Here is a 25,193-nt window from a genome sequence, read left to right as displayed (position 1 = left end):
AGGTCTGCAGGTGTCTATCTTTCTTCTCCCCTCTTTTTCTTCCTCTCCTCTATACATTCTCTCTGTCCTAACAGCAACAGTATCAATAACAACAATAATAATAACTACAACAACAATAAAAAACAAGGGCAAAACAAGAGAAAACAAATATTAAAAAAACCAAAAAAGTGTTGTGTAAATTTAGATCCACATGCATATCTAAAGTATGGAATGGGATAATTCCAAAGTTCTGAAAAGCATAATCCATAGAAAAAATCATTTTACAAAATATTGTGGACTGCCTTCATCAGACAGTTAATATCAATCTACATGTATGTTGAATTTCTGATTCTTATTCAACATTATGCACTGTTATAAGTTGATCATTCACAATTAAATTATGTGAATGGATCTGTTAGAAGAATCTCCTTTCTAAGTAAGTACTTGAAGAAAAAAACTGAGTGAGTTTTGTTCATTTTGCTTCCCTGTGTAGGTGTGATGAGTGCCTTCAAGAGGCTGAATTCCAAAACTGCAGCTAAAGCCAATCTGCCTGAACCTTTTAGAGGTGAAGTGCCAATGAGTCTCTGACAGACAAGGGAAGTGAATGACATCACGGCCACCTGACTGTACTTTACCAGTGTGCCAGCAGCATGTGGGAAATCTTGTGATCCATTGCTTCCTTAATCTTTTAATTGTTCCTTATGGCAAAGACAAACATCGGTCTCACTTTCCCTGGACTGAGTGAGGAAAAGCATTGTTCAACCATCACATCATTAGTAAGAATGTCATATTTTCCTTCAAACAGTTTATATTAAGGGAAGGTAAGAAAGAAAGAAAAGTCTGAGGAGCCACTCAGCCTGGTCAAGCACTCAGATGATGCAGCAGGACAGTGAGAACAGGCTTCTCCCCACCTCTCTCTCCACACAAGCAGACACAGACACAAGCACACTGTCTGGTGCTCAACACCCTGTTTTTTCTGAACAGTGATTCTCTCACTGATGTTAATCTGGATGTTTCTTGTCTGTGATCAGATGGAGTGCATCCTACAGAGCTGTTTAAGACAAGAAGTAATAGAAGGCTGGGATGCACCTAGCTCAGAGCACTAGTTACAACATGCTGTGTTCCAGACACGGGTCCACCCTAAAGAGGAAGAGCTTCACAAGCAGTTGAAGCAGGGCTGCAGATGTCTCTCCTCTCTCCCTCCATCTCCGTCACTCTACTTTTTCTATCTCTGTCTAGTGAACTATGAATAAAATAATAAAAAAAGAAAGTGAAAGACTTTCATGTGTGAGGATCTGGGGTCCTTTCAGAGGTTCAATCCCATTGCCAAAGGCAAGAGCTGAGCATTGCACTTATCTTTCTCATTAAGATAAATTAATTAATTAATAAAAGAGAAAACATACCAAGAAGCTAAAGCATCTATTCTAGGCTACATCAAGTCCTCCAATGGTTCCTTGAATGTGGGTCTTTTACACTAGAGTTGAAGGACATCAAAGAATGTCTACAACTCATTTGCCAATGGATTCATTCTTTCAAAAATGGTTTTATGAGGATAACATTGCCTTTGTGTGTGTGCGCACACACACACACACACACACACACACATACACACACACACATGCTCCTGGAAATAGTGTGTCTCTGACAGCATCCATGTGAATATCCTACAGTGATATTTACTCTGTTTAGAATTATATAATTAGATGACCACTGCATGAAATAGGGGCTAGGCTTGTAGCATCTCTATTATTTCCAATAAAAGCCTGGAAGTCTATAGTCATCTCAAAAGGAAAAGATTAAAAGACTCAAAGCTGTAGGTGTAAGTGGCTTTAGAGGGGCACTCTGTCAGCTGTCAGTTATGATGCTGACCTTTGACCACTGACATCACAGGCCAGGATCCCTGGCTACAGTGGAATCTTCAGTCTTGGAGACTGAGATGAACAGTGCACAAAGTGCTGTGCCCAGCTCTCACTTTTGTGTCAAGGAGTGAAGAGTAGAGGATGTCTGCGTCTACCAGAAAGTCTTCGAGGCTTTCAGCGTGTCTGTGCTGGCTGCCCTGCTTAAGGTAGAGTCTGTTCACATGGCCTGTGTGACCAGCAGAGGAGGAGGAGGGTGGTCCCAGGAGGTGCTCTGTGTGATTCCCACTGACAGAATCTCAGCTTCAGCCCTAGTCATCAACAGTTACTTGTGCTCATGAGATTCCCTTCTGCTGATGACAGAGAGCAGGCTTGACCCCTTAGCATCAGAGTCTTGTGGGCTTACTCCGGGCACAGCCAAGGAATAGCTTAGTACTTCTTGAGTTGAGAAACATTTGAATGTTTGGTTTATTCTCGGCTGATCATGGGATTCCTGCCCCCCTCCACCCCAAAGTGATGACTGGTTTAAAGAAGATTAGAGTCAGTTTTCCAGAATCCTGTTATCTAAGTGTGTATGTTAACCTGAGACCACAATGGAATGACTTCTTCACACTCTTGGATCGATGCTATCTGACCCCTATAGGTCACACATAGATCTGTTTAAAATTATTTTTATGAGAGAGGAAGAGTGAATAAAAAAGAAGAGAAAAGAGGAAAGAAAGGGGTAGAAGAATGGGTAGGGAAAGAAGCAGAGTCACAAAGGCTAAAACCGCAGATGATACTGTGGTTGATTATGCTCTGACAACGCTTTAGACACTGTGCTGCCTTCAGGCCTTGGCCCTGTGTCCCTGAGTTGGTTCTTTTAAACATTTCTCATCCTCTCTCCTTTGACCTCTTAGTGTCCCCTTACATTTTTTATCCTTATATTGGGGGTCAGTGTTAATTTACTACAGTGTGATTTGTTGACACAGGGTGTCTGCAGAATACTCTCACCCCCACTCAGGTCCTCTCCCAGCACCAAGCACCAGGGCCCCAATACCCTCATTCCCCCTCACTCCCTTTAGTGTCTCCTTTCTACCAGGTCCTGAGACTCTGCTACTTTCTTGTCCCCTGACACTGAAGTGACAGGCCCTGTGCCCTCTCCTTGAAGCAGCCCTCCATTACCACCAGCTCTGAGTGACCTCAACTATCACTGGAGCTCTGTCTAGCTCAAGACTCCTGAATTTGGCTACTGAGCCCTTCTGGGGGACTGAGACTCCTCTGTAATGCTCTGTGAGGGCTGACATCAGAATGAGCCCGTGTCCTGCCTGCCACAGACAAACTGCTCTGTGGGTCTGCTGTGTTGCAGCTCTTCTATGGAGGAGGGCAGTTTGGAAGAGAACATCCTAGTGTTGCCTTATGGCCATATCCAGTTCATGGGCACTGGCAAATTCCAGAAGGGTTGGAAGTGGCAGAAAAGGCAGCTGATCCTATATTCCAACGTGCTGCTCATCTCCAATACAAAGTATGTACCTCCCTCCAAGGAGTTGGTATAATGCACCAAAGTCAAAGACTCTGGGGTGGAGGAGTGGGGGGAGTACACATCCTGGAAAAGGATGACAGAGGACCTAGTGGGGGTTGTATTGTTATGTGAAAAAATCTCAGGGTAAACTGATAAATGTTATGCATGTACAAACTATTGTAGTTATTGTCAACTGTAAAACATTAATTCCCCAATAAAAAATTAAAGAAAGAAACACACCCACCATCTCCTCAGGAGAAACCCAGCTACTCCCAGATTGCTGGGATGCAAGCTAACAGTGCTGTGCTCTATTCCCTCTCCAGGTACAAGAGTCACTTCCGAATCAAGTACTTGGCACCCCTGATGGACATGTGGGTGGAACCCAACATGAGGAAAGCCGCAAGAGCCCGCACATCACTGGTCTTAGGCTGGGCTGACCTCAGCTTCGTGGTCTCTTTTCAGTAAGACTGCAGCCAAGCCCTGCCTGTCTCCTCATGACTCTTAGGGGGAGCACAGCTCCATCTGGGGGTCTATTAGCCACAGGTGCTCTGACCCCCACAAGGACAGCTCTGTGCTCTCCATTGGCTCCCACTGGCTCTGATACAGGCAAACACATGTAGCTGCTAAGCCCTTTGCAGGTGGGGGCCAGGGGCTTGAACCCGGGTCCTTGTGCATGGTAGCATGTGCAGTTAACCACCAGCACCACCAAAGGGCCCTAAACACAATTTCTCCTCCATTTAGAAGAATTCCTTCCCAACCCAGCAAACTGTCAAAGAGCAGGGCCCCTCAGCACCGTGACCAGGACAGGACTCCTGGATCACACAGTCCCACCAATAACAATCAATGATGCTGTTTACACTGGCCAACACTCATAATATGTTTGTGTGAATGTGCATTTTAACTGTTTTTCTCCCCTTCTCTTGGATTTTAGATCAGTTGAGAAGATGGAGCAATGGTATAACGAGCTTTCTGAGTATGTCCTTATTTCATGTATTTCAAATTTTCAAGTTCTGAGAATGCAGAGTCCAAGCAGTCAATGCCCCTCCCTCTTGTCCCCCTTCTCTTCATGCTGTGATGGGAGCTAACATCACCCTGCACCATGTATTAAATGGCCCTGACTTAAGGGCAGGTTTCTCCATGGGCTGGTTCTCAAAGAAAATGAACCTGCCAGAGCTACAGCCCAGGGAGGTTCTGGCCTGGACTCTGGATGGGGTGTTCAGCCCTGGTCTCAGAGACCTGACACCACAGACATGTTTTCTGGGATCTGTCTCATTCTCCAGAAATACATTTGCATACTGTTATTCTCATTAAGTCTTGCATGTATCTTAAAAAACTTGATATCTTGAAAAAGCATTGAAAAATGCTGAAATGATTAGACAAAACACAAGTTCATTTGATAACCGTCTAACAGCTCATTTCTCCTTCTCTCTTTTGGGTCACTGTGGAATCTATTAGCAAAATTTATACCGCCATTCTGGACTACCTAGATATCAACCAAAAGGAGGCAGAACGCACCTGTGTGAGTGTTTCTAAGACTAGAACTTACATTTCAAGTTCCTGCTTTACACAGAAAGTGGTCTAGAGATGCGGGAAGAATTAAGCACATACCACCCGGAAGGATGTATTTTCCTATTTACACACACTTCTCTATAGACACAAAAAAGGGAGCAGAGACTGGATGCAACCCTATCTTGCATATACAGAGTGGTTTGCATTGCTCCCTGTGGATTTTTTCCTCCTGGAATGGGTGACTCTACTAATTAAAGAAAAAATAACAACCTCACTTTTATGCTACTGGACCAAAAGCAAGCTAGGAAGTACCAGGCATTGGTGTACCTGGTAGAGTGCACATTACCATGCAAGAGGACCTGGGTTCAAGTCTCTGAGACCTACTTGTGGCAGGGGAGCTTCATGAGTGGTGAGGCAGTACTTCAGGTTTCTCTCTCTTTCTTTGCCCCTTTCTCCCCCGTTTCCCCGCTATCAAAGAAAACGAAAAAGAAGACAATGACAGCCAGGAGCTCTGCATATCATTTGGTTTCTGGAATTGCAGTACAATAGCTAAGACATTTACTATGGAGAACTAAGACATTCTCTTAACCACATTTTCAGCAGTGACTGAATAATGGTTAATAAGCTTATCCAAGTATACGGGTAGAGTTCCATGCTCACCCCACTCCAAATCCCTGTGTCTCCCATAAGAGATAACTTCATAGTTCTCACAAACCTTGAGGTACATTGGAGCTTCCATTTGGGGGCAGGGCCTGGAGCTGATTATGCTTAATGAATTGAGGAGGTGAGGGCTAAAGAACTGAGTCATGTGAATTTGAACAAAGTAATTCTGAGTATCTTCTCAAATTTGTAAATGCACTTTTCATTCAGTTAGAGTCTTTCCATCATGTGACCTCGGATATCTTTTCTTTCCCATCTTAAATCTTTCCCCATTTTCAGATATGGGACACCATATTCTTCCCTTGGAGTTTTTTTTCTTTGTTTTACTATGGATAGATACAGAAAGAAACTGAGAGGGGAGGGGAGATAGAGAAGGAAAGAGACAGAGTCACCTACAGCACTGCTTAACTACTCATGAAGCTGTCACCCTACAGGTGGGGCCCAGGGTTAGAACATGAGTCCTTGTCCATAGTAATGTGTGTACTTAACTAGGTGTACTGCCTTGCCTGGCCCTGAGGAGGATTGATTCTTTCTTTCTTTCTTTCTTTCTTTCTTTCTTTCTTTCTTTCTTTCTTTCGTTCTTTCTTTCTTTCTTTCTCTTTTTTTTTTCCAGAGCACTGCTCAGCTTTGGCTTAATGCTTATGGTCATCCAGGGTGTTGTACCTGGGATTTTGGAGCCTCAGGCATGACAGTCTCTTTGCATGACCATTATGCTAGGAGATCCCACTATGATATTCTCATAAGATCCACTTACATATATACTTGACCTATGGATACTGTCTGCATTTCCCTTGTATACTGTGTGCTCTTTTTACAATTCTTTACTGCATTAGAATGGGATCATTTTTAATGACCTATCTCAAACCAATTCCTCCTTAATTTTCATCTTCATTATCAGCTTAGTATGTCAATAATAAGGCTTTCTGACAGGGTAGTGGCACCCAATCCTTGGTTCCTGCACTTGGTAAGGTGTGTGCCAAAACAGCTGCAACACTGCCTAGCCCTCTCTCTTTTTTTATTTATTCTTTTGCATAATTTGAAATCTGCATCATGTCAGGGTTGGCCTTCACTCTGCAGCATTGATGCCAGTTTCCTGCCTCTTCAAACACCAGGAAATTCTTCTCCTCTAGTGGGGGGAAGATATATTTTTAAAAGTATTTGATTAGATAGCTGACATTTTAAATTACAAATTACTCTCAACTGAGAGTTCCCTGTGTGCGTATCCTGAGACTAGAGAGCATGCAGGAACGAATCCAAATACCCTTGTCATCACACTTCTAAACATGCACTGAAAATCCAAGTATTCATGTAAATCTACAGTGGTGATTCTAAACCACAGTCACCCCCAGGGGTCAAGTAGTTTGATACTGGACACGGGGCTCTCTCTCTCTCTCTCTGTCTCTCTCTCTGGGGGAAACAGAGCTGCTGGGAAATGTATTCTTCCACTTCTCACTCCAAAGGCTTATTGTGACCCTGACTTCTTTCTCTCCCAGGACTCTGCAGAAACTGGTCAGGGGTCTGTGAGTTCAAGGATGGAAGAAACCACAGAGCCACCTGCAGGTGAGTGTCAGGGCAATCTAAGAGGCTGACTGGAGTGAGACATTAACTACAAAGGCTCAGGGAGAATGGGTTCCAGCTTAGCTTCAATACCTTCTGACAGGGAAAAGTGCAGGCAGTAGGCCTCCATGAATTCAACAGACACTGACCAACTACTACTCTAACAGGCTCTAATGACAGTCCTTGCTTCTCTACTTCTCTGTGGCAGACAGGACTGCTATATAAAGCTCTTCCTCATGAGGAATTCATTGCATTCCAGGCACAGGGATGTATAAGAGCATCTTCCTCTTTACTTTGTCAACTCTTTTCTTGAGCAAATATTAGGGCAGGGTTTCCTGTCAGACTCTTGGACACAGAGACACAGAGACACAGCCTTCTTTGCACAGAAGGTCCAAAGAAGGCCCATGTGTCATCTTCTACAGTGAGGTGAGTCTCTTCATGGTCAGCCTGGACCTAGATGGGAGTTTCTCTACATGTAGGTGTCAAACATCTGCATAAACATGAAGGGGGTCAAACGCCAGCCACTGAGGGGCTTCCACTAGAAGCAGATGACTCCCACAGCCTCACATGTGGAGACCAGCTGGGTTCCTGTACATGCCTCCTGCCGAGTCATACCTCCTTTTTGAAACAAGCTCATGACACTGAAAATCAATCCCAAGGGGGTGGGGAGATTGGCAGGGACCCAGTAGTCCCACAGAAAAACATGCACATCTCCAAGGAAGACACAGCTCCCTTGCCATGCTCTAGCTACATCCTGTGGTCACGATGGGCTCATCACGACCACTTCAGCCTGAACCTATTTTGGATTCCTCTCCATACAGACAGAGAATATCACTATGAAAATGGAATGGCTCCACTACAGGTGACCAAGGACCAGTCACAGGATCAGGAAATCTCTGGCTTGGCTTCCAGCCACCAGGAGTCCTTCCTTTTGGAGCAGCTATTTGATGACACCCCAGGTTAGTTCCTCCACAAGCCCAGACCTCAGGTCAGGGCCAGCAGAGGAGAGGGAAATTGAAAACTTTGCTGCCAGTGCCACCTCTCTGGACATTTCTCCCCTCTTGAAATCAAGCTCATGATACTGAAAACCAGCCTCACTATGGAAATGGGATCAGAATATACACCAGAACTAATAGTGACACAGCATGATAACTTCTACTTCCAAGTTTCTAGAAACCTCTTAAGTTCTCCAATAAAAAGCCAAGGCCAGTTATATACACCTTCAAATTCAATCAAAAGTAGGGAGTCCAGGTCTCCTTTCTCAAATCCTCAAAGATTTTCCTGCTAATATGCAGGAATCATGTCATACTCTTATAACTGGGTTTGCTACCTCCATCTGTCCCTCTACAAAGGTTTCAGTTAGAAAGTGGACGCTCGACCCCTTGGTTTTCCACGTCCTTCATGCTCTCACTGCCTCTGCTCTGCTCCCTAGGGCCCCTATTTGTCCATTGCTAATCCCACTGCTATGATCACAGGTCTCTGCACTGGGGGTGACTCTACGTGGACCCTGGGCAGCTCTGTTTACAGAGGCCACCACAAGAGCATCTTGGTTGCTGTGGACCAGAGGGATGACTCTGACACCACCCTCCATGATGTGGAAAGTATCAGGCAGAGCTCTGTGTTCAACCGTCTGCACAGTGCCCCCTCATGGCTGCCTCTGCTAGAGCTCACTGCCTCTGAGCTCAGTACTGAATACCTGATGGGCTGTGGAGACAGGGCCACCCACAAGCTGTCACTCTACAGCTATGCCCTGAGCCACCCCATCATCCCCGTGAATCTGGCAGTGGAGGACATCATGGACTGTGTCTATCTGCTACACCAGAAGGATAAGGCCACCATCACTCAGTTCTCCTGCATCATGTCCGTGTTGTGCACCAGCAGCCACACAGAGCTTAACAAGGAAGACAGGGAGGAGTGAGGCCCTCCATGCAAGTCCCCTGATCCTGCTAGAGGTAGGCAACTCCTTCCTGACTGATGCCAGTGGTACAAAGGTGACCAGGCTCCTGGACACACCTCATCTACACCATGAGTCTGGGTGAGCTTAGGCCATGTGAGATTAATTCGAGCAACTAGTCTCTGTGAGACAAAGGTTTCTGGCTGATTAAAACAGGACAAGAGAATCTCATCCCATAAATGGCAGGACTTGACTCATTCTCCTGGTGACAGCACATTCTGGGTGGAGGCTGCAGAATCTTGCTGTGTTGAGAGGAAATGTTGACTAGGTTTTAATATATTTAACTCTTCTGATAATAATTCAATTTACCTAATTGCTAGTGATAGAAATTCAGATGGGAGGGAGAGACAGTGGGGGAGAAATTGAGAGATACCTACAGCTTTGCTTTTCGGCTCCTGAAGCTTCCCCCCTGCAGGTGGGGATAGGGGCAAAAACCTAGGTCCTTGTTCACTGTGGCATGTGTGCTCACCAGGTGGGCACCACTTAGCCCTTTCATATATTTATCTCCATGGAGAAATACTCTCTTTGGCTTAACTTATTTCTTCAGGAATCAAGAAGAAGCTAGTATATGACAATGTGATTTAACTAAGACAGCTCTCTGTTTTTCATTTCAGGCATGACAGTAAGACAGACTGCTAATTCCAATCTGGGAGAGTGACACCTCCAGAAAGGCTCAGTGATGGAACATCTCAGGTCTCTCCAAATAGGATTCAGAGAGCCCCCTACCTACAACCTACTCAGCTGATAATGGCTCAGGGCTCCCCTGGCAAATCTATAATCAGTGAGGCCACCTGGGTGTCTGCTGAAATGCCGACAGACAGCTTCCCCTTTCTAGAACTGACCCTTTCTTTTCCCTGTTACTTTATGATATCCAACTGAGAACAATTATTTTCTTAATCCTTTGCAGGATTTTGAGTTAGTTCTCAGTCCTGCCATCTATGTGTAAACTTCCTGGTGGAAGACATGAAGCCCTCTGACTAAGTTAGTTCTTTTAAACTTTTTGTCTAGTGGGGTCACAATGAAAAATGTCAACATTTCACATCCAGCTCATTTCATTTGAGGCATCTTCCTTGATCCCTTCTTACATCCTGCTTTGAAGGTCTTTTCACAGAAATCTCTCTCTTATTCCTTTCACTGTATGTATGTAGTTATAGAGTCTTTTATTGTATTTTCTTGTTGATTGTATTACTATAATAAATATCACTCCCTGACTCTGTACCTTATATGGCCCCTCTCTTTGCTCAGGGCTCAGATGAAACCTTGGTGGGCTCCTCTGGGCAGCTCTGCATTAGCTGAGGTCCCATGTGTCTGCAGGCAGCTCATAGCTCAACTGGATCTATTTTCTGTGTGTTGCCTGTTCCCCAAATCTCCACAGGGTGGCACCTAGCTTCTTCAGTGCCGAAGAAGGGCTCCCATACCATAGCCAGACAGCCACTGAGGTCTCTGCCTGCTTCCCATTTGTCCATGTTCCATGGGCCAGAGCAAGGACATGGCTGAGTCTACAGTCAGCCCAGGAGGAGACAGTAGCAGAGACTAAAGATGGCGCACTTCGGGCTTCTGGATGGCTGTTACTGTGATCAGCACATTTCACTGAAAAGTTCAAGGTGACACCTCTACTGCCATAGGCCCTCAGCTACTAGCCTTTTAAAGACTCCTTAGCCCAGCACTTCCCAGATAGTCACCAATTGTGGGGACAAATGGTCATGGAATAGCCACTCATTATGCTGACACTGGCATCTGAACACCACATGTAGATCAGAAGGTCACAGGTCAAAACTGGCATCCTGGGGAAACGAAGGTCACTGTTCGACCTGACTGCCCTTTCTCTTTTTAGGAAAACTTAGTACTACACTGCCTACTAAGAACTTTAGAAAATATAACACCCAACATTCTTTCAAGAGAAGTGACATTTTTAAACAAGCAAGTAAGCATTTCCAAAATAAAAAGCACACATTTTCTAAAATATCAGAGTATACTTTTGTCAAAATTTAAAAAATGAAAACCTGTGTACACTAGGACCACACCTGATAATTATAAAAGTTTAAGGTCAGGAGTTGGGCAGTAGCACAGCTGGTAAAGCACAGGTGGCACAAAGCAGAAGGACCGGGGTAAGGATCCCGGTTAGACCTGCCAGCTCCCCACCTGCAGGGGAGTTGATTCACAATTGGTGAAGCAGGTCTGCAGGTGTCTATCTTTCCCTTCACGTCTCTGTCTTCCCCTCCTCTCTCCATTTCTCTCTATCCTATCTGACAAGGTCAACAACAACAATAACTATAAAAAATTAAAAAGTGCAATAATGGGAATAAATACATTTTTAAAAGTTTAAACTCTCTGAAAGGAAAAAAAAGATAGAAACAGGGAGTTGGGCAATAGCGCAAGGGTTAAGGGCACATGGCGTGAAATGCAAGGAGTGGCGTAAGGATCCCCAGCTACCCACATGCAGGGGAGTCACTTCACAGGCGGTGAAGCAAGTCTGCAGGTGTCTATCTTTCTCTCCACCCGTCTTCCCCTCCTCTCTCCTTTTCTCTCTATTCTATCTAATAACGAAGACAACAATAATTACAACAACAATAAAAACAGTAACTTTTCAATAGTGACCCACTTTTTTTAAGCTACTTATAAATACAATAAACATTATAGTTTCTTTTGCACCTCCCTAATAACAAGTGTAATATTTTTATGTATTTATTGACTACCTGTACTTTTTATGTATTTATTGACTACCTGTACTTTTTCTGTACCCTATTCATAATATTTGAAAAACTCTAAAGGCCCATGTGTCGTTTTCTTTTTGATGTTTCATTGTTGTTGCTAATGCTACAGCTCCTGCTCATTAGCTATAGGACTCTATCATCATTATCAGCTGTCTTCATTTAATTTAATTTATTTTATTCATATATAATAAATATATCATTTATGTTATGTTTATTATTACCTACAGGACTCTAACATCATCATCAGCTGTCTTTATTTTATTTATTCATTTTGAATGTATGTAGAGACAAAGATGAAGAACCGAGATGCGGAACTGTTCTACTATTTCTAAAACTTTCCGCCATCCCCACCTAGTGAGTGGGGACTGGAGCTGGAACCCGGGTCACCAACATGGCAACTTAAGTGCTCTACTGGGTGACACACTAACTGCCCACTTTTCTCAATTTTTGAGAACTTCCGATAGTCTTGAATACTCAGATTGTCTCCAGGCATGTCACTCATCTAACTTCCTTATCTTCCACTGACCCTGCTGGGGAGCCAGCATAATGGTTCTGTATGTCAAAGGCTTCCATGCCTGAGGCTCTGAAGTCCCAGGATCAATTTTCAGCTCCACCATAACCCAGAGCTGAGCAGTGCTCTGATCTTTCTCTTTTTGTATCTCTCTCATTTAAATATAAAGAATTGGGAGTCCGCTGGTAGTGCATCTGGTTAAGTGTACGTGGTGCAAAGCACAAGGACAGGCATCAGGATCCCAGTTAGAGCCTCAGGCTCCCCACCTGCAGGGGGTTTGCTTCACAGGTGTGAAGCACATCTGCAGGTGTCTTTCTCTCCCCCGTATTCCCCTCCTCTCTCCATTTCGCTCTGTTCTTTCCAACAACGGCTACAACGGTAATAACTACAGCAATAAAACAAGGGCAACAAAAGGGAATACAGAAATATTAATTAAAATATTTTTAAAATATATAAAGAATATATATATATTTTAGGGTCCGGGCAGTGACACATCTGGTTGAGCCCACATGTTACAGTGCACAGTGACCCAGGTTGAGGCCTCTGATCTCCGCCTGAGTTGGAGAAAGCTTCAAGAGTGGTGAAGCAGGGCTGCAGGTGCATATGTGTCTCTTGCCTTCTCCACCTCCCCCTCCCTTCTAAATTTCTCTCTGCCCTTTCCAATAATAATAGTCTGTTAAAAAACATATATATGTACTTTAATTTCTAATATTTAATTGTATGCTAGTCCCAAGACATATGCACAGCTATGTTTATATAGATATATAGTTGGTAAGTCAAAATATGGAAGCAACCTAAACACAGACAACTAGATAACTATGTTAGAATGGGGCATGGCTGGTGATGCACATAGCTGAGAGTGCTCTTACCATACACAGGGACCTGGGTTTGAGCCCCTACTCCCCACCAGCAGGAAGGATTTTTAATGAGTGGTGAAGTAGGTTTAAAAGTCCCCCTCTCTCTCTATTTTTCTTTTTTTCTTTAATTCCCCCCCCCCGTGGAATTGCTGTGGCTCAGTGCCTATGCTACAAATCCACTGCTCCTGGAGGATATTTTTTCCTTTTTTTTTTACCTTGTTTTTTATCTTTGTTGTAGTTATTATTGATTTTTATTTCTGTCATTGTTGTTGGACAGGACAGAGAGAAATTGAGAGGAGGGGAAGACAGAGGGGAGAGAGAAATATATGATTAGTGAAGTAAATGAATAAATCAATTAACAGATTTTTCCTTTTTTTGCCTCCAGGGTTATTTATTGCTGGGGCTCAATAAGAATCCACTTTTCCTGGTGGCCTATTTTTTCATTTTATTGGATAATACAGAAATTGAGAGGTGGGAGTCGGGCGGTAGCACAGTGGGTTAAGCGCATGTGGCTCCAAATGCAAGGACCAGCGAAAGGATCCCGGTTTGAGCCCCGGCTCCCCACCTGCAAGGGACTTGCTTCACAGGTGGTGAAGCAGGTCTGCAGGTGTCTATCTTTCTCTCCTCTTCTCTGTCTTTCCCTCCTCTCTCCATTTCTCTCTGTCCTATCCAACAATGACATTGATAATAACTACAACAATAAAACACCAAGGGCAACAAAAGGGAATAAATAAGTAAATATAAAAAAATAAAAAAAAAAGAAATTGAGAGGTGAGAGGAGGGAGAACGAAGGACACACTAGCAGACCTGCTTCGACTCTTGTGAAGCGACCCCCCTGAAGGTGGGGAGTGGGGTTTGAAACTTGATCCTTGCATGGGTCCTTGTTCTGAGTACTATGTGTGCTTAACCAGGTACACTGCCAGCCCCTTCAATATACATATTTAAAAATATTTTATTATCTTTATATATTTATTGATGGGATAGACAGCCTAAAATTGAGAAGGAATGGGGGTGATAGGGAGGGAGACACCTGCAGCACAGCTTCACCACTCATGAAGCTTTCCCCCTGCAGGTGGGGAACAGGGGCTTGAACCTGAGTCCTTTAGCACTGTAACATGTGCTCTCAACTAGGTGAGCCACCACCTAGCCTCTCCCTCAAAATATTTTTTTCAAGACAGCACTTCTTGGTGAAAAAAATAGGAGACTTCACCTCTCTGGCTAACAACACCATCAAGTGTGGTTAGAGGTGCAGAGGAGCAGGTCTGAGTTTTGTTTTTTTCCCTGAGAACATGTAGCTGAAAACATGGAAAATGGGATGAAAAAGACACTGGGAACAGGTGAGTTTGGGACAGGGGTATTGATGCCTTTACATTGTACAATGCCTGTTTTCTATTTTCATTATTTTAATTAAGTATTTTACCTAAAACAAATTACACTGAGATGACAAAACAAATAGAAAGACCCAGCAACTATATTGTTCCCCAGATGTACAAATCAGTATATTCTTTAGTGTATTAAAGAAAACTTTTAGCAAGGCAGGTCTGAGTTTTGTGCCACAGTAAGGGCTGGTCAGGATGGATGAAATCTGTGAAGACAATTAAGCTTAATACTAAACAGCTGCTATTGAGAGAGTTTGGAACTGCTATTTTAAATCCAACCATCCCAACTTAAATATCTTCACACTCACCCATCAATGTGTCTGGGGTCTCATTTTCCTTAGAAGTCAGACACATCTGATGCTGTGCAACCTTGAATAATAATTTTTAAAAAACTGGGGTTACAACCCATGTTTCACAGGATCTACTTGAAGAAAACTTGTCTTTAGCTTCCCAAAGGTTCACAAAAAATGAATCAAGTAAAAATGTAAATTCTCTTAGCTCCACAGACTTGACTACAGTTTGAGAGTAAACATTGTTGATTTCAGTAACTCTTGGACAGAGTGCATAAGAACACTATATATTTGAAACACTACTGTCAACACTGTATTTCTTCTTGCACAGTGACTGTTTCCTTGTAAATGACAGATATATATTCTAGCAAACTCAGCACTTTGTAAATCAACTTTAAATACAGATCATAGTTTCAAATACTCCCTTGCAAGGAAATATATTGTATCCACATAGCAGTTAAAGTGCTCCTTAATGTAGGGGGGAGGAGAGAAACACCTTGAAAGTGTGAGCAACTTACAAGAATAGAGACCAACTCTCAAATGATCAAAAATTAATGTTAACTAGGAAAAATGCAGAGGTAGCAATTACTAGGAAGAGGGTCCCAGGACAGGCTGGGAGTAGTGATGAGAACATCTCCTGAGACGGAGAGAGTGCCAGATTAGGTGATCATTCCAGCCAGATAGGTTCTGTATATGCTGGGACGCTGTCTGTCTGTCTCTCAGTCCCTGCCTTTGCCTCTATCTCTGTCTCCATATATATAAAATCGGGCATGTCATGAAAAATATTTAAAAAGAGAAGTATAACTCTGAACATGATCTAAAGAAATGCTTCCTGAAAAGTCCGATCAAAGTATTATTCTGAGTCTATATGAGAAATAGTCTCATTATTAGTAAGGTACACCAAAGTCATTAAAGGCAAATACCGGGGGCTGGGCCGTACACAGTGGGAGAAGCACACATGGCTCAAAGCACTAGGATGGGCATCAAGATCCCAGTTTGAGCCCCCACTTCCTTATGTGTGTGGGGAAGGTCGCTTCACTAGCAGTGAAGTAGGTCTGCAGGTTTCTGTCTTTCTCTCCCCCTCTGTCTTCCTGTCCTCTCTCAGTTTCTTTCTGTCCTGTCCAACAACAACAGGTATAGCAACAACAACAACAACAAGGGCAATGAAATGGTAAAAATAGCCTCCAGGAGCAGTGGATTCCTAGTGCTGCCACCAAGCCCAATGATAACTATGGAGGTAAAAAAAAAAAAAAAAGACTAAAACTCATAGGGTATACATGACCTTCAGAGACAAGCACATACTCAGTGCATATAGAAAGGGAAAAGAGGAGACTTGGGTGGTAGTGCAGCTGATTATGCGCCCATGGCTCAAAGTGCAAGGATGGGGGTAATGATCCAGGTTGGAGCCCCTGGCTTCCCTGTAGGTGTAGCAGGTCTGTAGGTGTCTATGTTTCTCTCCCCTCTCTGTCTTCCCCTCCTCTCCTCATTTCTTTTTTTTTTCCTCCATGGTTATTGCTGTGCTCGGTGCCTGCACCATGAATCCACCGCTCCTGGAGGCCATTTTTCCCCCTTTTTGTTGCCCTAGTTGTTGCAGCCTCATTGTGGTTATTATTGCCATTGTTGACATTGCTTTGTTCTTGGATAGGACAGAGAGAAATGGAGAGAGAAGGGGAAGACAGAGAGAGGGGGAGAGAAAGATAGACACCTGCAGACCTACAACACCGCCCGTGAAGCGACTCCCCTGCAGGTGGGGGGCCGGGGGCTCGAACCAGGATCCTTACGCCAGTCCCTGCGCTTTGCGCCACGTGCGCTTAACCCACTGCGCCACCGCCCGACCCCCTCCTCTCCTCATTTCTGTCTGTCCTATCCAACAATGATGACATCAGTAACAACAACTACAACAGGGGATTTGGTTGGTAGTGCAGCAGGTTAAGCACAAGTGCACAAGCAGAAGGATCACCATGTGGATCCCGGTTTCAGCCCCCGGCTCCCCACCTGCAGGGGAGTCGCTTCACAGGCAGTGAAGCAGGTCTGCAGGTGTCTATCTTTCTCTACCCCTCTCTGTCTTCCCCTCCTCTCTCCATTTCTCTCTGTCCCACCCAACAAAACAACAATAACTACAACAACAACAACAAAAAAAACCAAAGGGCAACAAAACTGAATAGATATTTAAAAATAAAATAATAACAACAATAAAACAAGGGCAACAAAAGGGAATAAATAAATATTTTTTTTAAAAAGCGGGGAAAAAGGGAACTGAGCAGTAGCTCAGCCAGTTAAGCCAAGTGGGGCAAAAACGCAAGGCCTTCTGAAGGATCACAGTTCGAGCCCCCAGCTCCCTGCTTGTAGGGGAGTTGCTTCACAGGCAGTGAGGCAGATCTACAGTTGTCTTTCTCTCCCCGTCTGTCTTCCCCTCCTTTCTCAATTTTTCTCTGTCCTGTCTAACAAGGATGACATCAATACTAATAAATACAACAACAATAAAAAAGGGCAACAAAAGAGACTATATAAAAAATAATATAAAAGAAAGGCAAAACAAACACTGAAATGCCCAGCAGCATATGGCTAGCAGGCATCTCTAGGTGATACTGACAGTCACTCCAGTGAAGATGTTGTAACTAGGACGACACAGGGGCCTTGCTGCTGTCCTGTGGTCAACTGTGGGCTCCCCGGCCCCTAAGTACTGCACAGATGGGGGGCACTGAGCTGTGCCCAGTGCCAGCATGGATGGGCCCCGCAGTATCACCAGGACCACATGCATCTGCATGAACTGGGACCGCTGCCAGGTGGCTTCTTTGCACCATGTATGCTTAACCTGTTGTGCTACCATCAGGCCCCGAAATTTGATTCCTTAATAAATCAAAGATACAGTAAGCACATTCAGTAATATTACCTTAATATCTTGGACTTCATATCCTACCCTGTGGTCAGTGACTCTATTCTGGGTAAAATTGTAGGTCCGAATTCTTTCTGACTGGGCTCCTGTTCCAACCTGTGCAGAGATAGAAAGGAATTCACATTTTAACACAATCACTATCTTTACTACAATGGAAAAGGCACTTGTAAATTTTCTTCTAAGGATTTCTATTTCTGAACGTCAGGCACATACAATTGACAAGAGCAAGAGCAGAAGGAACTTAATTGTTTAAGACTCTTGTTATCTCAGGTTTACTTATGGAGTAAGAGTGTTTCTTTTTCTTTTGCCTCCTGCACTACAAATCCACTGCTCCTGGAGGCCATCCCCCCCCCCGCCCTTTGTTGTTCTTTTTGTTTATCATTGTTGCTGGACAGGACAGAGAAATTAAGGGTGGGGGGGAGACAAGGAGTAGGACAGAAATACAGACACCTGCAGACCTGCTTCACTTCTTGTGGAGTTACATCCCTGCAGGTGGGGAGCTCAAACCAGGATCCCAACCCCTAACCTTAAGCTTTGTGCCATGGGTGCTGAACCGCTGCACTACCACCCAGCCCCCAAGAGTGCTTCTTCAGTAGTTCCAGTTCCATTCAAAGCCAAATTATCAGTGGTCTGAGAGAAGGAGGCAGAGTGGATAAAGTACAGGATTCTCAGGCATGAGGTCCCAAGTTCAATCCCCAGTGCCACATATACCAGAGTAACGTGCAGATTCTCCCTGCTCCTCTCTCTCTCATTAATGAATAAATTAGATCTTTAGAACAAAAGAAAAATATCTCTGAAGATGGGTAGGTTGCACCATGGAAGAAATTAGAGCTTCTAAATTGTAGGTCCTGAGTCCAATCCCAAGCACTGCATATGCTAGAGTGCTGCTTCTGGGCCCCTCTACCCCCTTCTGTAGTTCATGAAATTAAAAATAATTAAAAAGCTATATTTTACCCACATCAGTCCGTTCTCCAGCAAGTTTACTAATGTGTTAACTCAAACTTCTTTCTCAAGCTGTTTCTATTCAGGATTTGTACCATAACTCTCTAAAGAGAAAATTGGTTTAAAGGTCATTTTTATGAAATTTTTTATGGAAATTAAGATACTTTCAAGTTGTAAAATAAAACATATTATTACATAAATTTATTACGACTCCCTGTGGGTTCAGAAATAAATAGCTCTGCCAAAACCATACTGCAAAGCACAAGGACCAGCAGAAGGATCCTGGTTCTGGCCCCCAGCTCTCCACCTGCAGGAAAGGTACTTCACAAGCAGTGAAGCAGGTCTGCAGGTATCTGTCTTTCTCTCCCCCTGTCTTCCCCTCCTCTCTCCATTTCTATCTGTCCTATCCAACAACAACATCAATAACTACAACAATGTTAAACAAGGGCAACAAAAAAGGGAAAATAAATTAATTCATTAAAAAAACCATACTCTAATATTTTCTGCTTATAGAGTCTAAGGTCAAGGGGCAAGAAAGGGTTTTTCCCCCACTACATTTTTCGATATTTCCTAGATTTTGAATTACATATGTATGTAGTTTTATTCAAATGTGTAAGTTCTACTAAAGTGTATGTATCATTTAAATAAGCAAAGTATGTATACTCTTGTTCTCTTCAGATTGTATAAATCTTTTGCCTCTTAAGTAAGCAATGTATCATAATATTTTAAATTTTAAAAAAATAAAGGCTGCCACTGTCTGGGAGGTTGTGCAGTGGATAAAGCTTTGGAGTTCTTAGGTGTGAGTTCTCAAGTTTGATCTCCGGCATCACATGAGTCAGAGTGATGCTGTGGTTCTCCTTCTTCCTCTCCCCTATTTCTCTCATTAATAAATAAATCTTTACAAACAAAAGTAAAACCTGAATGGGGTTGAAAGAGAATGTGGAAGCCCAAAATAGACATGTTTTTGAGTTATTTGCAGTAAACCTTGTAGCATTTTAGGAAAAGTGGGTTGCATAACAGTAAGCATTATAATAACTGTCACTAGTCACTTTGATTTAGATATCTTAGTTTTCCCTACTCTTGTCCTTTCCACTTTCCCTACCCTTGTTTTAGCCTGCAGTAGTGTAAGTGACAGTGCAAATGATATATTAATCCCTTGCCTGCGATGGTCTCAGATTGCAGAGGAGCATCAGTAGGTAAACTTGAAGCTAGGAATTCACATTTCCCAACCATTACTTCTTAGCAAACCCCTTCTGGCACAGACACAGAGAGCCTAAACATTCAAGTTATTTCTTATTCTCAATGGAATATATTTTCTATATGTCCTGAGATATTTTTACTTGGTCAAGAATAATGAAATAACATTTTTAATATAAAGTAACCTTTAAAAAGTCTTTTTTTTTTGTTTGGTAAGAGAGAAAGAAATAGAGATGGAAAGGGGAGATAGAGTGGAAAAAAGAAAGTGAGACACATTAAGATGGTGTTTCACTGCTTGTGAAGCTTCTGCCTGCAAGTGGGGATGAAGGGCTTGAACATTGGTACTCTCACACTATACATGTGCACTCACAAAATGACCTTTAAAAAAATATGAATATATCGATGTATTTTAGTACAACAGTTTTATACTACATAATTCTACTATTGCCAACAGATTTTTTTCTCCTTTTAACTTTAAAATGAAAAAAAATGGGGTCCGGGAGGTGATGTAACCAGTGGAGTGAACATGTTACAATTCACAAGGACTAAGGTTCAAGCCCAAGATACAACCAGCTGAGGAGAAGCTTCACAAGTGGTGAGGCAACGCTGCAGGTGTCTCTCTGTGTCTCCCCCTCTACATCTTCTGTTCCCTCTTAACTTCTATCCAGGAAATAATTAATGAATAAAATATACAGGGGGCCAGCAGTGGTGCATCTGTTTAAGCACAGAAATTTCAGTGCATAAAGAATCATGTTCAAGTCCCTGGTCCCCAGCTTCAGGGGGTAGGGGAAGCTTCACAAGTGGTAAAGCAAGGCTGCAGGTGTTTCTCTGTCTCTCTCTTTTCTAACTCCTCCTCTCCTCCCAATTCCTCTGTCTCGGTCCAATAATAAATAAATATATTAATATATGTAAAAGAAAATTGACTTTAAATATTTTTAAAAATGAAATAGAAAAAGTGGGATAAAGAGCATGTGAGAAACATCACAGTACCTGCCATCATGCCTGGTGCTCCCATGTTGTGTTAGGGCTCAACACCAAGTCTGCAAGCATGGTGATGTGATGTGCACTCTACTAAGGGAGCAAGCTCTGGACCCCTTCGTTTATTTATTTTTATGGATAGAGCACTCCTCAGAACTTCTGTATGCTGGGGATCAAACTTGGGGCCTCCTGCATGTGTAGTATGCAGTTTACCACTAACCTATCTCTCAGTTAAATGCTTACAATTTTGAGATAGAGACCTAAGCACAGATCTACTATCCACTGAACTTGGCTTGCTGTATCTGTGTTGCTGTTCAGTGGGGCCAGGAATCAAGCCCAGGGACTCCCATATGTAAGGCATGTGCAGAGTGACTCTTCGAACAGTTGTTAAGTGATTCTACTAAATAAATCTTATCTGCAGTGTCCTGAGAGGTGGTACAGTGAATAAGACATTGGACTCTAAAGCATGAAGTTCTCATTTTAATCTCTGGCATTGCACAGGTCACAGTGATACTCTGGTTCTTCCCTCACACCTTTCTCTATAATCTTCTGGTAAAGCCTACCTTGAAGCACATGCAGAGCAATTTCTTTGTTTTTTATCTGGGAGCGTTCTTGCTGGCATTCAACTACAAGCCCTGGAAAATTACCAAGACCAAAGACAGATGGGACTTCCCACAAGGCAAACTTAAACAGAAGAAAGATGTTTAAGACAAGGAAACATGAATCAGGAAATTACTACAAAAGATTAAGAACATTTTATATTTAACAGGCTTTAGAAATGATACCTAAGGGAGCCAGAAGGTAGCACAGTGGGCTAAGCCCACATGGCACAAATAGCAAGGACCGTTTAGGATCCTGGTTCAAGCCCCCTGCTCTCCACCTGCAGAGGAGTCGCTTCACAGGTAGTAAAGCAGGTCTGCAGGTGTCTCTCTGTCTCTATTCCTCTCTATCTCCCCCTTCTCTCTCAATTTCTCTCTGTCGCTATCCAATAACAAACAAAAAAAAGATACATAGATTGCTTTATGGAAAACTGGGAATTGTTATGCAAGTACATACATAACTTTTTTATTCATAAAAGAGAATGAGAGCATCATTATGGTACATGCAATGCCAGGAATCAAACTCAGGACCAGAAGGCAGCTCAGGGGGTAAAGCACATGCTTTACGTAGCATGTGGCTGGGGGTCTGATCCTGGACACCGCAAGTGCACACCACAGGCAGGCAATGGGAGGGACTCTGTGCATAGAGGAGCAGTGCTTTGCATGTCTCCCTCTCTTAAAGGATACAGAATGGAGACTGGCGGGGAGGCTTCTCAGCTGTCCCATGCAGGTGCAAGGTTCTGGGTGGGATTGATCCCCAGGCACAATATTTGAGAAAAAAATTTTAAAAGTCTTTGTATTACTTAAAAGATGTACAGTTAAGAGAACAATATTACCATGATTTTTTTCAAAAAAGCCAATCTGCAGCCCTGGAGGCTGGCACAATGGTTGGAGCTTTGGACTCAAGCATGAGGTCCTGAATTCTACCACCAGCATCACATGTTACAGACTGATGCTACAGTGTTTTCTCTCTCTCTATCTCTCTCTCTTTCTTCTCCCTTTCTCCCTCACTAATAAATCTTTTAAAAGAGCTCCAGCATATGTAGAAAAAGGGTTCACACAGACCTAGGATCCAACACATGCAAATCCTGACCTCTTACCACTGAACCACCTCCCAGCTTGCATTAACTGGTTCTTTTAAAAGATTTTAATTATTTATATGTGTACATATATTTTATAAACTTTTTTTTGAAAAAATATGGTACACTTCATGAATTTGTGGGTAATCCTTGAGCAGGGGCCATGCTAATCTTCTCTGTATCATGCCAATTTCAGTATATGTACTACCAAAGCTAGGACTATATTATAATCTTATTTAAAAAGTGTTAAGAGATGGAGACAGTTGGAGTCGGGTGGTGGCACAGCGGGTTAAGCGCACATGGCGCAAAGCTCAAGGACCGGAGGAAAGGTCGCTGTTCGTGGTTCGAGCTCCTGGCTCCCCACCTGCCGGGGAGTCCCTTTACAGGTGGTGAAGCAGGTCTGCAGGTGTCTGTCTTTCTCTCCCCCTCTCTGTCTTCCCCTCCTCTCTCCATTTCTCTCTGTCCTATCCAACAACAAGGACATTAATAACCACAACAATGTTAAGCAACCAGGGAAACCAAAAGGAAAAATAAATAAAAATTAAAAAAGAGTGGAAAAGAATAGAAAAGAAAAAAAAGAAAGGGAGACAATGAGACCTTGGTGACAACAACAACAAAAAAATAAAATAACCTATTTATACTCTAGAATTGCAAAATGGATAGGGCAGTGGATCTGTAGGTATTAAGTCCTGAATTCAATCCCCAGCATTGCATGTGCCATAGTCATGCTCTGCTTCTCTTTTTGGTATTAATAAGTAACATTTTTTTCCTTTTTTTAAATTTCCTTTTTTTTTTAAACCACAGTTCCTGTCCGGTTCCTACCCAGCTCCAAAATTGGCTCCTGCCTGGCTCTGCCCAGCTCCTATTGCAGCTCCCACCTGCCAGTGCCCTGGCCGCCCTGTTGTGCGCAGGCGGACTGCAGTCCCCCCAGGACTATCCTTGCAGACACAAGAGCCACAGGCGCCCCCCCGCCCACCCCCCATGGCACAAGGAGCCCAGCCAGGCCCAGGCCTCCTGAAAGGGGTAGGGGGTGGGGGGGCGCTGGGAGTGGCCTCCCCGGACCAGCAGTTTGCAAAGTGCCAGACCCTCATCCCAGACCCAACCCGCAGCCTGGCAAATGGCTCAACAGGGGTTCCAGCCAGCCAGCATGGGGCACAGCTCTGAAATGCATGTCTCTTCTAGAGAGACAGAGGCAGAGAAAACACTCCAGTTCTAGAAGTGTGAGGAGACCCCCCAACCTGGACCCACACCCCGCGCCCAGGCCTTCACCTTAGTCTGGGAGCCCGGCTCGCCATGTTGCCCCAGGCCAAACTCCAGGTTCAGGATTCCAAACAGCAGTCCCCCGAGGACCTCGTCGTGGGCCACACCGAGGAAGGACAGCGGGCGCACATTTCGATGGGCGGGCGCGCGGAAAGTTCTCTGGGCCTGGCCACTCCCGAAGCCAAGGCAGGCTGGTGGGTTCCACCGGGGTCCCCTCCTGCCAGGGCGGTTGGGGTGGGCGGGAGGCTCACTGCCCGGCCTCGAGCTGCCCAGGCGGGTCCTCACCCTCAGGGCGCTCGGAGCCGCAGGCATGGACATGCTGGGCGAGGCCCTGGGACCCCAGGACCCCTCTCCTGGCTGGAAGGAAAGGGAAGGCCGGCTTCCCAGACTCTCCGATGGGGTCCCTGTGCTTGCGCTCCTGGAAGCCGAAAACAGCGGGATCTGGGGTGCGCAGCCACCCTTCCAGGGTGTCCCTGACCGGGGTGTGGGGTCTGGGGTCTCGCGCACACCTCCCCCGGGTGCGCCCCTGCCGGGGGTGCGCATGGCCCTTATCCGGGGACTGCCCCGCTCAAGGCCGCTGGATCCTGAGGGTTGGGGGGGGGCGCAGCCACCTCTTCGGGGTGTGCCTGGCCCGGGGTAAGGGGTCCAGCGGCGCTGGCGCCACTGTGGCTGTACCACAACTTCGCCCCTCCCCCCACCCAGCACCTTCCTGGGCGGGCGCGACACCCGAGCCTTCCAGGACGGGTGGCACCGGGGGCCACTTACTTGGAATTGGAGGAATGGCAGTAGATGTGCCGAGCACGATGGGCATGGCCGCTGCTGTCCAGCACAGCACCGTCATGACTCCCCAGCAGTACTTCCACGCCGGGAGCCTCCGCACAGTCGTGGCCTGGCGCTCAAGTCTCAGACCCGGGCCCCAGCGCTGGGGCCTATGGGTGCGACGCAACTCAACGCAATGCGGCGTGGAGGTGAAGTGACGCGACGCGACGCTAAGCAATGCAGCCTGGGGGCGACGGGGCCTCAAGGAGAGGGCCGCAGGGCTCCATGGCGCTGAGCTGGACGCAGCTGGGACAAAGAGAAGAAGGGAAGACAGGGGGAGAGAAAGATAGACACACCTGCAGACCTGCTTCACCTACTGTGAGGCCAGGCCCCTGCAGGTGGGGAGCTGGGGGCTCGAACCAGGATCCTTAGGCTGTGCGACCTGCGATAAACCCGCTGCGCCACCTCCGAACTCCCTTTTTTTTTTAATGTTTTATTTATAAAAAGGAAACATTGAGTAAACCATAGGATAAGAGGGGTACAACTTCCAACAACGACAACAACAATAATAACTACAACAATAAATCAACAAGGGCAACAAAAGGGAATAAATAAATAAAATAAAATATTTTTTAAAAAAAGAGGGGTACAACTCCACACAATTCCCACCACCAGAACTCTGTATCCCCTCCCCTCCCCTGATAGCTTTCTTGTTT

At 44.6% G+C, this 25,193-nt stretch overlaps 1 long non-coding RNA gene and 1 other non-coding gene across 2 annotated transcripts in view; both read right to left on the bottom strand.

Moving 5' to 3' along the window:
- The window catches only part of LOC132536169 (uncharacterized), a 36,361-nt gene extending 21,517 nt beyond the window's left edge, over window positions 1-14,844 (bottom strand). Inside the window, exon 1 of the long non-coding RNA XR_009547837.1 lies at window positions 14,786-14,844. This is a non-coding gene — a long non-coding RNA (uncharacterized LOC132536169). The remainder of the gene's footprint in view (window positions 1-14,785) is intronic.
- A 7,727-nt stretch (window positions 14,845-22,571) lies between these two features.
- Window positions 22,572-22,678, bottom strand: LOC132536181 (U6 spliceosomal RNA). Its single transcript, XR_009547846.1, has one exon. It is a non-coding gene; the product is annotated as a U6 spliceosomal RNA (small nuclear RNA).
- Between the last annotated feature and the right edge of the window lie 2,515 nt (window positions 22,679-25,193).

This window comes from Erinaceus europaeus, assembly GCF_950295315.1.
Source record: "Erinaceus europaeus chromosome 6 unlocalized genomic scaffold, mEriEur2.1 SUPER_6_unloc_3, whole genome shotgun sequence".
Taxonomy (NCBI): Eukaryota; Metazoa; Chordata; class Mammalia; order Eulipotyphla; family Erinaceidae; genus Erinaceus; species Erinaceus europaeus.
The sequence above is the reverse complement of the archived record's forward strand: the minus strand, read 5'-3'. Positions and strand labels throughout refer to the sequence as shown.